This window comes from Glandiceps talaboti, chromosome 3 (assembly GCF_964340395.1).
Source record: "Glandiceps talaboti chromosome 3, keGlaTala1.1, whole genome shotgun sequence".
NCBI lineage: Eukaryota > Metazoa > Hemichordata > Enteropneusta > Spengelidae > Glandiceps > Glandiceps talaboti.
This window is the reverse complement of record NC_135551.1, coordinates 14,717,057-14,729,339: the sequence shown is the minus strand read 5'-3', so window position 1 is coordinate 14,729,339 and position 12,283 is coordinate 14,717,057. Positions and strand designations below refer to the sequence as shown.

The following is a 12,283-nucleotide window of genomic DNA, read 5'->3' as shown; positions in this document are numbered from 1 at the left end:
TATATATATATATATATATATATATATATATATATATATATATATATATATATATATAACTCGGTGAGTATCAATCTGCTATAAGACAGTGCTCTATACCGCAGTGGCAGAGCGTAATAGTTTTGGTAGTACTGGAACTCTTTCTTGGGTGTAACTCGGAGTTTCACGCATATTGCGATCATCAGACACCTGTGTGTCTGATGATCGCAATATGCGTGAAACTCCGAGTTACACCCAAGAAAGAGTTCCAGTACTACCAAAACTATATATATATATATATATATATATATATATATATATATATATATATATATTCGAGGCAGTTCAAATCAGTACTGGAGTACATTGTAACTGACAGTTTTCTTTCTCCCATGTTCCAGTAAAACTGCAGGTCAACAAATTTCAAGTGAGCAGAGTAAGGTGTCTTTCGATGATTAAATGCAAGTTTAGTCTGTAAGATACAAACATTCGTGCCACGCTAGCAGCTATCACTCATAAAGTTGGTTAAGAAGCCTGATATAGGGCTGAACAACATGACGTATCTGACTGTCTAATACAAGTTGTATTCGCAATAGTTGTGTTCCGTTTACCAGGAACGTATAATATCATAAACTTCAGACCACTAAGACTTTTCTAGTGCCTGAGCATAAGTCGAGTCTAACACGCAGACATTTATTACTAACATTTAATGGGAGCTCTTTATGGTTGATTATACATGTTGAGCTGATAATTATGTATTTACGTCTGTATTTTCAATGTCAGCATAATAAACAGTCGTTGTAAACACGCAAACACGAAGATCTACCAGCGTTTTAATTTTTTGTAATATAGTATGCTTGTGTGTACCATTGGCGACACAAATATTCCATTGTCATCAAGATACAAGAGGACAAGTTTGTTTATATAGTGAAATGTGGGTTCTGAAGCTCAAAATAAGTGAATTATTTATTGTGACATAGTCAAACAGCAAATGGTCAAGACATTTAGCGAAACAGATGGCATTGTGACGAGAGAATTCAAACTGACAACAAGAACAGTTGATTATTAATTAATACGGACAGTACTAACTTGTTTATTTAAATATTAAGTTATGACACAATAACCCCTTACATACATTAGATTTACGATATAATGGCATATTTATTTATTTATTTATTTATTGTTTGGATCAGGCTCAAGGCCCATAAAAGAAATATACAAGGAATTTACAAGAAAATACATATAAAAAAAACTAATACAAAAAAAAGCAAATACGTGATATAAATCAATAAAGAATGTCTCTCCAGTACCTGCACATGAGAGACTAGAGTCATGGTGCATACATGAGTAAACACACTGTACATAAACATTACTACTATCTTAAACTCTCTTGACAAAATTATAAACACTTTTCCGGACAATTTCACCAAATGACAAAACTGAGTAACAAACAAACATAGAACTAATACTACACCGCCTGGACAAACTAAAAAAAATTCTAAAACAATTATTATACGCGGCAACTCGAAATTTGTTGTATGTTCTCAACTGAAAATTAAACCACAGATGACAACAGTATAAATTAGAAGACAACTTGTTGAGTTTCAGCCGATGTTCTTATACCCAAGCCGTTGGGGTCTGTTTGACAAGTCAACAAAGTGAGATCAGTAAGATATCATTCAGTGTAATTCAATACATTTATTATACAATTTATTACTAACATTTACTGGGAGCTCTTTATGGTTGATTGTACATGTTGAGCTGATAATTATGTATTTACGTCTGTATTTTCAATGTCAGCATAATAAACAGTCGTTGTAAACACGCAAACACGAAGATCTACCAGCGTTTTAATTATTTGTAATATAGTATGCTTGTGTGTACCATTGGCGACACAAATATTCCATTGTCATCAAGTTACAAGAGGACAAGTTTATTTATATAGTGAACTGTGGGTTCTGAAGCTCAAAATAAGTGAATTATTTATTGTGACATAGTCAAACAGCAAATGGTCAAGACATTTAGCGAAACAGATGGCATTGTGACGAGAGAATTCAAACTGACAACAAGAACAGTTGATTATTAATTAATACGGACAGTACTAACTTGTTTATTTAAATATTAAGTTATGACACAATAACCCCTTACATACATTAGATTTACGATATAATGGCATATTTATTTATTTATTTATTTATTTATTGTTTGGATCAGGCTCAAGGCCCACATAAAAGAAATATACAAGGAATTTACAAGAAAATACATATAAAAAAAACTAATACAAAAAAAAAGCAAATACGTGATATAAATCAATAAAGAATGTCTCTCCAGTACCTGCACATGAGAGACTAGAGTCATGGTGCATACATGAGTAAACACACTGTGCATAAACATTACTACTATCTTAAACTCTCTTGACAAAATTATAAACACTTTTCCGGACAATTTCACCAAATGACAAAACTGAGTAACAAACAAACATATAACTAATACTACACCGCCTGGACAAACTAAAAAAAATTCTAAAACAATTATTATACGCGGCAACTCGAACTTTGTTGTATGTTCTCAACTGAAAATTAAACCACAGATGACAACAGTATAAATTAGAAGACAACTTGTTGAGTTTCAGCCGATGTTCTTATACCCAAGCCGTTGGGGTCTGTTTGACAAGTCAACAAAGTGAGGTCAGTAAGATATCATTCAGTGTAATTCAATACAAGTTGCATTGTTGTAATATTTGTGTTCCGTTTACCATGTAGGGTATAATAAATCGAGTCGAACACGCGGACATTTATTACTAACATTAAAAGGGAGCTCTTTATGGTTGATTGAGTTGGCAATTATATATGTATTTGCGTCTGTATTTTAAAGGTCTGCATTATATTAAACAGTCGTTGTAAACACGCAAGCACGAAGATCTACCAGCGTTTTAATTTTTAGATGATTATGAAATCAAAGCGAGTATGTAATATAGTATGCCCGTGTGTACCACGTTTTAATTCTTCTCTTTTCCCTATCAACAGTCAACCAAACATGTTCATAATGTTAGCATTGTACAACCGACATTTGTAATAATTGCCGAAATTTTTTTCTGAAATATATTACAAATATCGGCCATTTTTATTACATTTGTCGTTCATAGAAATTATTACAAATTTCGGCAATTATTACAAATGTCGGTTTTATTACATGAAAAACGTGATTTTTATTACAAATATCGGCGTTATTACAAATTTCGGCAATTATTACAAATGTCGGTTGTACATAGCACTCGAACCGTTCAGAATGGTATGACAACCTTTGCCCCCTCCACCTTCCCGACACCAGTAACTACTCTCTGTGCTGTACAAACAATGACAAAACTTCCATATCTTGTATAAATAGGTATGATATTGAGATCAGAAAAATAATTTTTTTAGTTGTATTGATTGTGGATTAGCTGTATAAACTGACACCAAATCCCTTTGTACGGTGCACTCGCATTGGTTACTTCGACGAACCACGCGATGCAAAACTAGCCTCGGTTACGCATGCGCAGACTCTCGCTGCTGGGGGCTCTGCCCGTGAGACCGACCCAAACAACAGCCTGGGAAAACCACGTTCCAACTACCCTGCGACGGATCGAAGCCATACAGTACATTTCGTCCAATCATAGAAAATAGACTTACAAGGCTTGTTTGTTGTAATTAATATATACCAATCACTTGAGAATTGATAATCTGCAGCAAAGGTACCCACATTGTTAGGCCACAAAACTGCGCAATGTTGCCATTGTGATTTCGTGCTACATCCTTCAAAATGTCGTCGGCTTATCAAAAACAGCAACCGTTTTAAAACAAAGCACGAGAGTGTGAGATGGGAAAAAGGGGGAACAGTTTAATGAAATAACCATGGGCAACTTCCAACCAAACTAGATAATATGTTCAACTGGATCATTCTTATATGCCGACTCCCGACTACAGTGAGTGTGACATAAAATTTGTCACACTAGTCATGGAGCTCGAGAAACGTCCTCGAGTTATTACTAACTTTCCCTTGACCAGGGTGCGATGCGAGAAAAGGAGGCAGTTGCTTTACTGTGGTATGACGCCCTCACATGGTGAGTTTGAGAGAGTACAGAATGGGACCCCGGACGTTAGAGTTGGTAAAAAAAAATGTGGTGACCAACAATTTTGTTCTGTTTTCAAGAAGTACATGATAAAGTCTACATCTGGCCAAATGGTTATAAAAGTGACATCACACGTTAACACAGGAATAAGGACCATTCGCTTTTTACAATTAGTTTACAATCCTAATATTTATACTTAAGTAAGTCATATCCATTTATAAGATATATTATGCATTGACGAGATTGATGTTTATTTGATAGACATAATAAGTACAGTCTGATATTTATTAGATAAACATAATAAGTACAGTCTGATATTTATTAGATAAACATAATAAGTAAAGTATGATATTTATATGATAGACATAATAAGTACAGTCTGATATTGATATGATAGACATAATAAGTACAGTCTGATATTGATATGATAAACATAATAAGTACAGTCTGATATTTATATGATAGACATAATAAGTACAGTCTGATATTTATTAGATAAACATAATAAGTACAGTATGATATTTATTAGATAAACATAATAAGTACAGTATGATATTTATATGATAGACATAATAAGTACAGTCTGATATTGATATGATAAACATAATAAGTACAGTCTGATATTTATATGATAGACATAATAAGTACAGTCTGATATTTATTAGATAAACATAATAAGTACAGTATGATATTTATTAGATAAACATAATAAGTACAGTCTGATATTGATATGATAGACATAATAAGTACAGTCTGATATTGATATGATAAACATAATAAGTACAGTCTGATATTTATATGATAGACATAATAAGTACAGTCTGATATTTATTAGATAAACATAATAAGTACAGTCTGATATTTATTAGATAAACATAATAAGTACAGTATGATATTTATTTAATATACACAATAAGTACAGTCTGATATTTATTTAATAGATATAATAAATACAGTGTGATATTTATATGATAGACATGATAAGTACAAGCTGCCATTTTAACGACGGCTCCAATAAAATCTTCTAAAGCCATGTGTCAAGTTAAATCGGTAACCTAAAATAGAGTGAATGACATAGAGACCTAAGTACTTTCCTATAATTGTAACACCTACGAATATATCTTGATATCTCTCCCCAATGCACTCTACCTGCTTTGATGAGAGGGATTGTAATACACAAAGGAACGACACAAACTGTAATAGTGGCAGAGCTTTTGTTTGTTCACTTTAACAGTTTGGTCTTCTTACAAATAAATAGTATTACGATTATTTGCATATCAACATGGGTTGGCATATATAACAACAGAATACAAACACTGTTAAGATGTGATAGTGCTATGATATGTGATGTTATGTGATGAGATAATTTACGTGATCTGGTGTCTGATATAATATAATACAATATTACGTGACATAATATTATAATATAATATAATATAATGTAATATAATATAATATAATATAATATAATATAATATAATATAATATAATATGATATAATATGATATAATATAATATAATATAATATAATATAATATAATATAATATGATATGATATGATATGATATGATATGATATGATATGATATGATATGATATGATATGATATGATATGATATTATATTATATAATATAATGTTATATGATATAATATAATGCTATATGATATAATGTGGAATGATGCGATGTGATATGATGGTGTGTCATTGGATGTTATGTGCTATGTTATTTCATGAGAAATGTTATATATCATATGATGATGTGGAACATGTGCCGTGATGTGCGATGTGATGATATGTGATGTGATGTTATGTGCTGTAATGTGATGAAATATGGTGTGATGTCGACATGACGTGACGTTAGATAGCATGCTGTGATGTGATGTGATGTGGTGTGATGTGATGTGGTGTGGTGTGATGTGGTGTGATGTGATGTGGTGTGATGTGGTGTGATGTGATGTGATGTGATGTGATGTGGTGTGGTGTGGTGTGATGTGATGTGATGTGATGCAAATATTTCCAACACTGACCTTTTCATTGTTTACTTTAGCACCATGGCAAGTTGGGACAACCAGCAGGACAAGCATCCCGTTGACAATGTGATGCTACACAACAATTTCTTTTTTGTTTGTTTGGTATCGACTGAGTAACAACACTCAACCGCACATCTTTCAAAGTTCCTGAAAGGATTATATATATATATATATATATATATATATATATATATATATATATATATATATATATATATATATATATATATATATATTATTAGCAGCCGCTTGGGTGATGATATCCCACTTGATATTGTATGGCTGGTTCCTTTCCTTCAAATTCAAAACTTGTTTGGATAGTACTACAGTACAATGAACGTCATGGAATGTACATATTTGAAGTTTTGAAAAATGGAATATATTAAATAAAGCCATGCAACCTGTATATTTCAAAGTTTCTGAAAGAATAACAGTTGTTACATACATCCCTGTGATTTATACGAACTGCAAATATATGTCTTGCGAAAGGAATTAATCAGATACCAAATGTACCTTAAATGATTATAGTACCTTGTATTTTAATGGTAATAGGTATTACGACTTTCTCTATACTTAAAGAACTATGCAGTATAAGTAAAGATTATTGTTATTATTATTTTAAACAGATAAAAACATCCAGTTCATATTTTGCGCAATTGAAATTCAACGATGCAAATGACATTCGTCGAACATAGAACTTTATGATATATATTTTATACTGATCAAGCTAGAGAGTCTTCCATTTGTCGATACAGAGGACATATGTACACCATCAATGGGTCCGATTAAACCACCTCCAACATATACGGTTGTAAAGAAACTGACCATTGAGTTTGAGGGAGTCCAAAACAAAAGCCTTCCTATATAACTTTAACAAATTCGGATATATGGCAAAAGTATGTCCTGAAACAGTAGTAGTGGGCAGCTATTTATTCACTTATTGCTTGAATATGGTCCTTTATACCACGCATAAGCCAAGAATATGGAATATATAATATGCTCAGGGCGTTCTGCGTCACGACAATGTGCGTCTACACGTCACCGATGCTGCTGTATTTGAAAAGTGAGTCAAAACGCTCTAAATTCCCATAGCGTTCCACGATTGACTTTAGATTACTGGCGATGGTGTAATTACATTATTCCCCAGTATTTGTCGTCATTCAGCGGGAAAAATACTCGTGACCCATGGGTTGTCAGAACTCGTCTAGCGACTCGTAGTGACAAGGGCTCCTCAGGTCATTCGTATTTTCCTTGGCTGAATGAAGAAAAATATTGGTGAATAATGTCAAATTCTACTAGTGAATAAAGAGGTCGTCATCAGATGACTTTGGGAATCCTTAAATTCCAAATTCTGGCAGTGTTAATAGTTTTGACATCATTATATCAGATTGCAGAGTGTGTCAATTATAGTAAGTGTTTGTAGCTGTTACTAACAGCAACATTTCATTCTTGTGAACCAAAATGTTCATAAGAGTACGAGAGAAGTAATAACTGATCATTGTTATCAATTAATGCTTTGCGCCAATAGCCGAAAAACGTAGCTTCATGTAAATATTGGAAGTACAAGTAAGTTGTTGATATAGTAAATACAATAGAAAGTTAAAATAGAACTCTTTAGCTATGGCCTACTGTAATGTTTGTATCGGTATTTTGAAGTGTGCGTATACTTGTAGTCAGAAATTGCCGATGCAATGTATGACGTTTGACACCAAGACACAGAATGTTTCGTTGATGGCGTGGTTTATTTCTTCCACTGTGTAAATTCCGTGACAATTCAATCGACCCACAAAACCTCTTATTAATGTCAAAATCAGAACTTTGGTCGTCTAAAACAGCTATATGGAGATACAGTTATTCTGTAGATATTCATAAGGTAGTTTCATTTATAACAACATAAATACGACCTTCCGAGGAAACATTTTGAGCAAAGGGACAGTTTTATTAGTTTTGTTCCTACATCATATTTAACAAAAACCCGGACGAAGACGGCAAACAAAGAATTTGATTGACAGTGCCTAATAATTGAAAACTTTTTGACTTTTGTGTTGCACACTGTTTTTAAACCTTGAAGTAAGTTTTGGAGGGATAAAAAGACTTAATGGAACCTTTGTGAACTAATCCGCATTACCACACACACTATCATTTGAAAAAACATAAGCCGATTGTTCTATCTCTTATAGAACTGACATCATGGTGGCTTCCAAAACTCAGACACTTTCCAGTTATGGTACAAAGTTCTAGTAAGACCACCGCCTTGAATATGCTAACACCATTCGGCCACCGTACCTTCAGAAGGATATAGTAGCCGTAGAGGGACTTCAGATCCGAGCAAACAAATTGATATCAGGTTTCAAAGAAGTTTCATAGACTGCAGAAACTGCAATTACCAAACACTGAGAGACCGTAGGCTACGAAGGGATATGATACAAATTTACAAGATTGTCTCCTGAAAACATGATACCCACGTCACAGACTTCATCATATTTAACACAAATGACACGACTGACCATCAATACAAGCTATTAACTTAAGGAAAATACCCAAAGAAACACTTTTTCATCTTTTCATCAACAGATCAGTCAACACCTGGAACAAACTTCAACAAGAATTGTTACTGCAGGAATCATTCATTCATAAAAAAAAGACTTGATACTAAGTGGGAGGGAAAGGATAGCACAAACAACCCAGAGATCGATGTTTCATATTAGAATTATTGCGTGCGCGCAACCTCTAATACATTCAGATATGATGTCGGAGACCCAGGAGGCTGAGTGTGTCTATCAGAATGGCTATATAACACAACATGGCGTCTTACCTTCACGTTCTGCAAACGCCAAAACGAAACACAATGCAAGTACAACAAACAGAATCTTCATGATTGATGCTAGAGATAAATGAAATGACATTGAGTTAGATAATGAACTAAAATTCTACTAAGTTTGGCTATCATCAATGACACTGTTGTATTTAAGTCAATGTGCTAGATATGTTATTGAATATAGTGCTTCTGTTGTTTGTGCAGCAAAACCCAAAGCGAAATTCATCAGGAATTTTAAAGAAACAATAAAATGTGGGAGGCGACGTGTGTCCAGTAATTACATTAGGAATGAGAAGGATCGATTGTCGGTGGCCGAGTGGTTAAACCACTTGTCTCTTACCACTGCGGTCGGGGTTCGAACCCATTCAGGGTTTTATTAAATTTTCCACGATGTACATGTAAGTAAGGAGAGTGTCGTTCAGTTTGACTCCGGTCCTCGTGCATTAACATGAGCGATGGTCCTCACCGGACTTTTCTCGAGACATGTGTTTATATACTTAAAGAACTATCCAGTATGAATAAAAAAAACTAAGCTATTATAAATAAGCATTATACAATAATAGCCAGGCTATTTAACGTGGCTGAAACCCCAAGGATTAGTATATATTGGCTAATATGAAGTATAAACTTAAAAGTGCATAAGGGTTTCTTCGCAAAGTCAAAATGCGGAGAGAGAAAACTTCACATAATGTGTTACTTGTAAATCGACTTGGATTTCGTTAAGTTGACTTCAACTGGATACAACTCGAGTGAACCATTTTCGCCAACATGGGGGCCTATATATATTTTTCGACTGTTACTACGGCGTGCCTTTCATGATGCCGTACAAGAGGCTACGGTTTACGACGATTGAATGAAATGAAAGTCGAGTTTCTAAAATAAGCCAGACATGGAAAGGTAATGAACACTAATTCCTCTACTCATTCATTTCTATTTACGTTATACTTACTCGTTCTCTGTTTCTCGATCGAAATTTGATCGGAAAAGAAATCACGATCAAAGAATCTTTTTGGTTCATCATCGGATACAGACTAAACAAGTTGGTATTGTCCTTAATACTGAACAAAATTCACAAAACTCATATAATTATCATACACAGATAAATCTTTATCTTATATACTCAGAGGCTTGCTTAGTAACCATGGAAATTAAATACAGTATGACAGTGTGATAAACTAACGATAAAATGTTTAGGTGGTGATTTTGTTCAATATGACGGCCACACTGACAAGCGAGTTTAATAGGAGGAACGTTTGACAAGAAGGCAAACATTGTTGATTTGTTCTGTAGGACTGATATATCTCATGGTTTGGGAATAGTTCGCTGGTGGATTTTGGGGGTTTGCAGAGGATAAGCGTTCATTCATTTTCCAAACATGATGTCTATAATGTACTATGCCAATACGGCAGTCGGATCTATCTGACAAAGCAGGTGTACCGAATACAATAGAAAACAGTTGGTTCTCAACGTTATCGCGCATACTGCTATATTTTATTTACCTGGCTCGACAAATCGTAGTTTTGTCTACACGTACATTCAAGTTCAAGTACACGCTATTCCTAATATAATAAATAATAGAAGGAAGCTTACAGGTTTTATTCTGATCATCTGGCTAAACAGACTTGATTAAGATTCGTTACTATATGTTGTCATCAATTGTACAACTGTTTTTATAAAAGATTATAATTAAAAGTATATACGTTTTGCAATGTGTGCGGGTTGGTTCATATCTGCTAAGGGACGACCGCACATTTCGACAATCTTACACAAGCTCACTAAGCGGCGCGCGCAAACGAAGGGTGGGGGGGGTCTGGCGTCAGTGCGATTGCTGAACTTCATTTTCGCACTCCTAACCACATTTCGGAGGGAAAATGTCACTTCTTCAATAACAGCTTTTGTATTACTACTGAGATGTTGATAAGTTGATAAAAATTTACCTTTAAAGTGAGATATGGTGCTGGGGTTCTGGTAGTATTATATATGTGTTTGCAATCATGTTTTTACATTACATCGATCGTAGTGGTGTGACCGCTACAGTTTTCATCATAGTTTGCATCATATATAAACGTTCGGTGTCGACTTGTTTGTGAACATTTGTTTAGGGAGAGTGGGAGAGGGTTTTGACCTAAATGAACGATGTTCGTCTATTGAGCTTGTGCGACATTGTGCGATCGTCCCTAAGATAACGGTAGCTCTCGCGATCTCCAGAAGAAAATGTGTTGACTTTGTATCAGCCTGGACGATGAAGATAGGCAATGTTCGCTGACGATGATTAAATGTAGCAATCTTCGTAATTTGTTTGATTAGTCAGACGAAGTTTTGTGGCAACTCAAATGATTTCCACTGTACATGAAAGTAGTGTAACCTCTCAGTCGAGTCTAACCAGGATACTGTTCACGATATTGTATAAATGGTGCATATAAGCATGTACACTAACCATCAACTGCAAACTATTTTGTAAATACAGAAGTTTACAAAAACTGACAGACAAACTCATTGACAATATATGCAAGACCACGTGTCAGGCGATAGTCTATCATATACACCAGAGACACACATACCTCAATTATCGAGTACACTCTTCTCTTCTTCAATAGTTGACGATGATCTTCTTGACGAAAGATGTTACGAATTTGACGAAACCAATCTCTCTTTTTTAAATACGTTCTTTGTGCGTGACAACGGCTAAACTTTCGTGCTAGCAAAACTTTTACTCTTACTTATACAAATAATCTCCCTTTTCATAGTGAGCGTCCTCATCTATCTCTTGGTAAAAACTGTGTACCGCGGCCGGTCACAATCATTAATCATAATAATATACAGTTTATTACAATGTTAATGAGAAAGTATCCATGGAAGTTAATTTCAGATTAGACCAAACGAAAATATCATTGGGGAAAGAAAATAGACATACATTAATGCCAGAAAGACAAAGATATTGCATTTTTTTCGGCGGTAGTATAATGTTTGAGACATTGAAACTTATATTTATCATGGTGCATGGAAGAAAGTATAATCTTACGCCTTTAAATTTGCTTGTCAGAAGTTCAATATAAACCAACGAACATTAGAGCGTAAACAGGGTGGAAGGTACGGTATATATATATATATATATATATATATATATATATATATATATATATATATATATATATATATATATATGTGTGTATATATATATATATATATATATATATATATATATGTATGTATGTATGTATGTATACATAAATACATACATACATACATGCATACATGCATATATATATATATATATATATATATATATATATATATATATATATATATATATATATATATATATATATATATATATATATATA

At 33.7% G+C, this 12,283-nt stretch overlaps 1 long non-coding RNA gene across 1 annotated transcript; it reads right to left on the bottom strand.

Moving 5' to 3' along the window:
* Positions 1-4,952: 4,952 nt before the first annotated feature.
* LOC144453946 (uncharacterized) lies at positions 4,953-11,558 on the bottom strand. Its single transcript, XR_013482461.1, has 4 exons — positions 11,501-11,558; positions 8,937-9,005; positions 6,119-6,268; positions 4,953-5,145 (listed from the first exon to the last, which is right to left on the bottom strand). It is a non-coding gene; the product is annotated as an uncharacterized LOC144453946 (long non-coding RNA).
* Between the last annotated feature and the right edge of the window lie 725 nt (positions 11,559-12,283).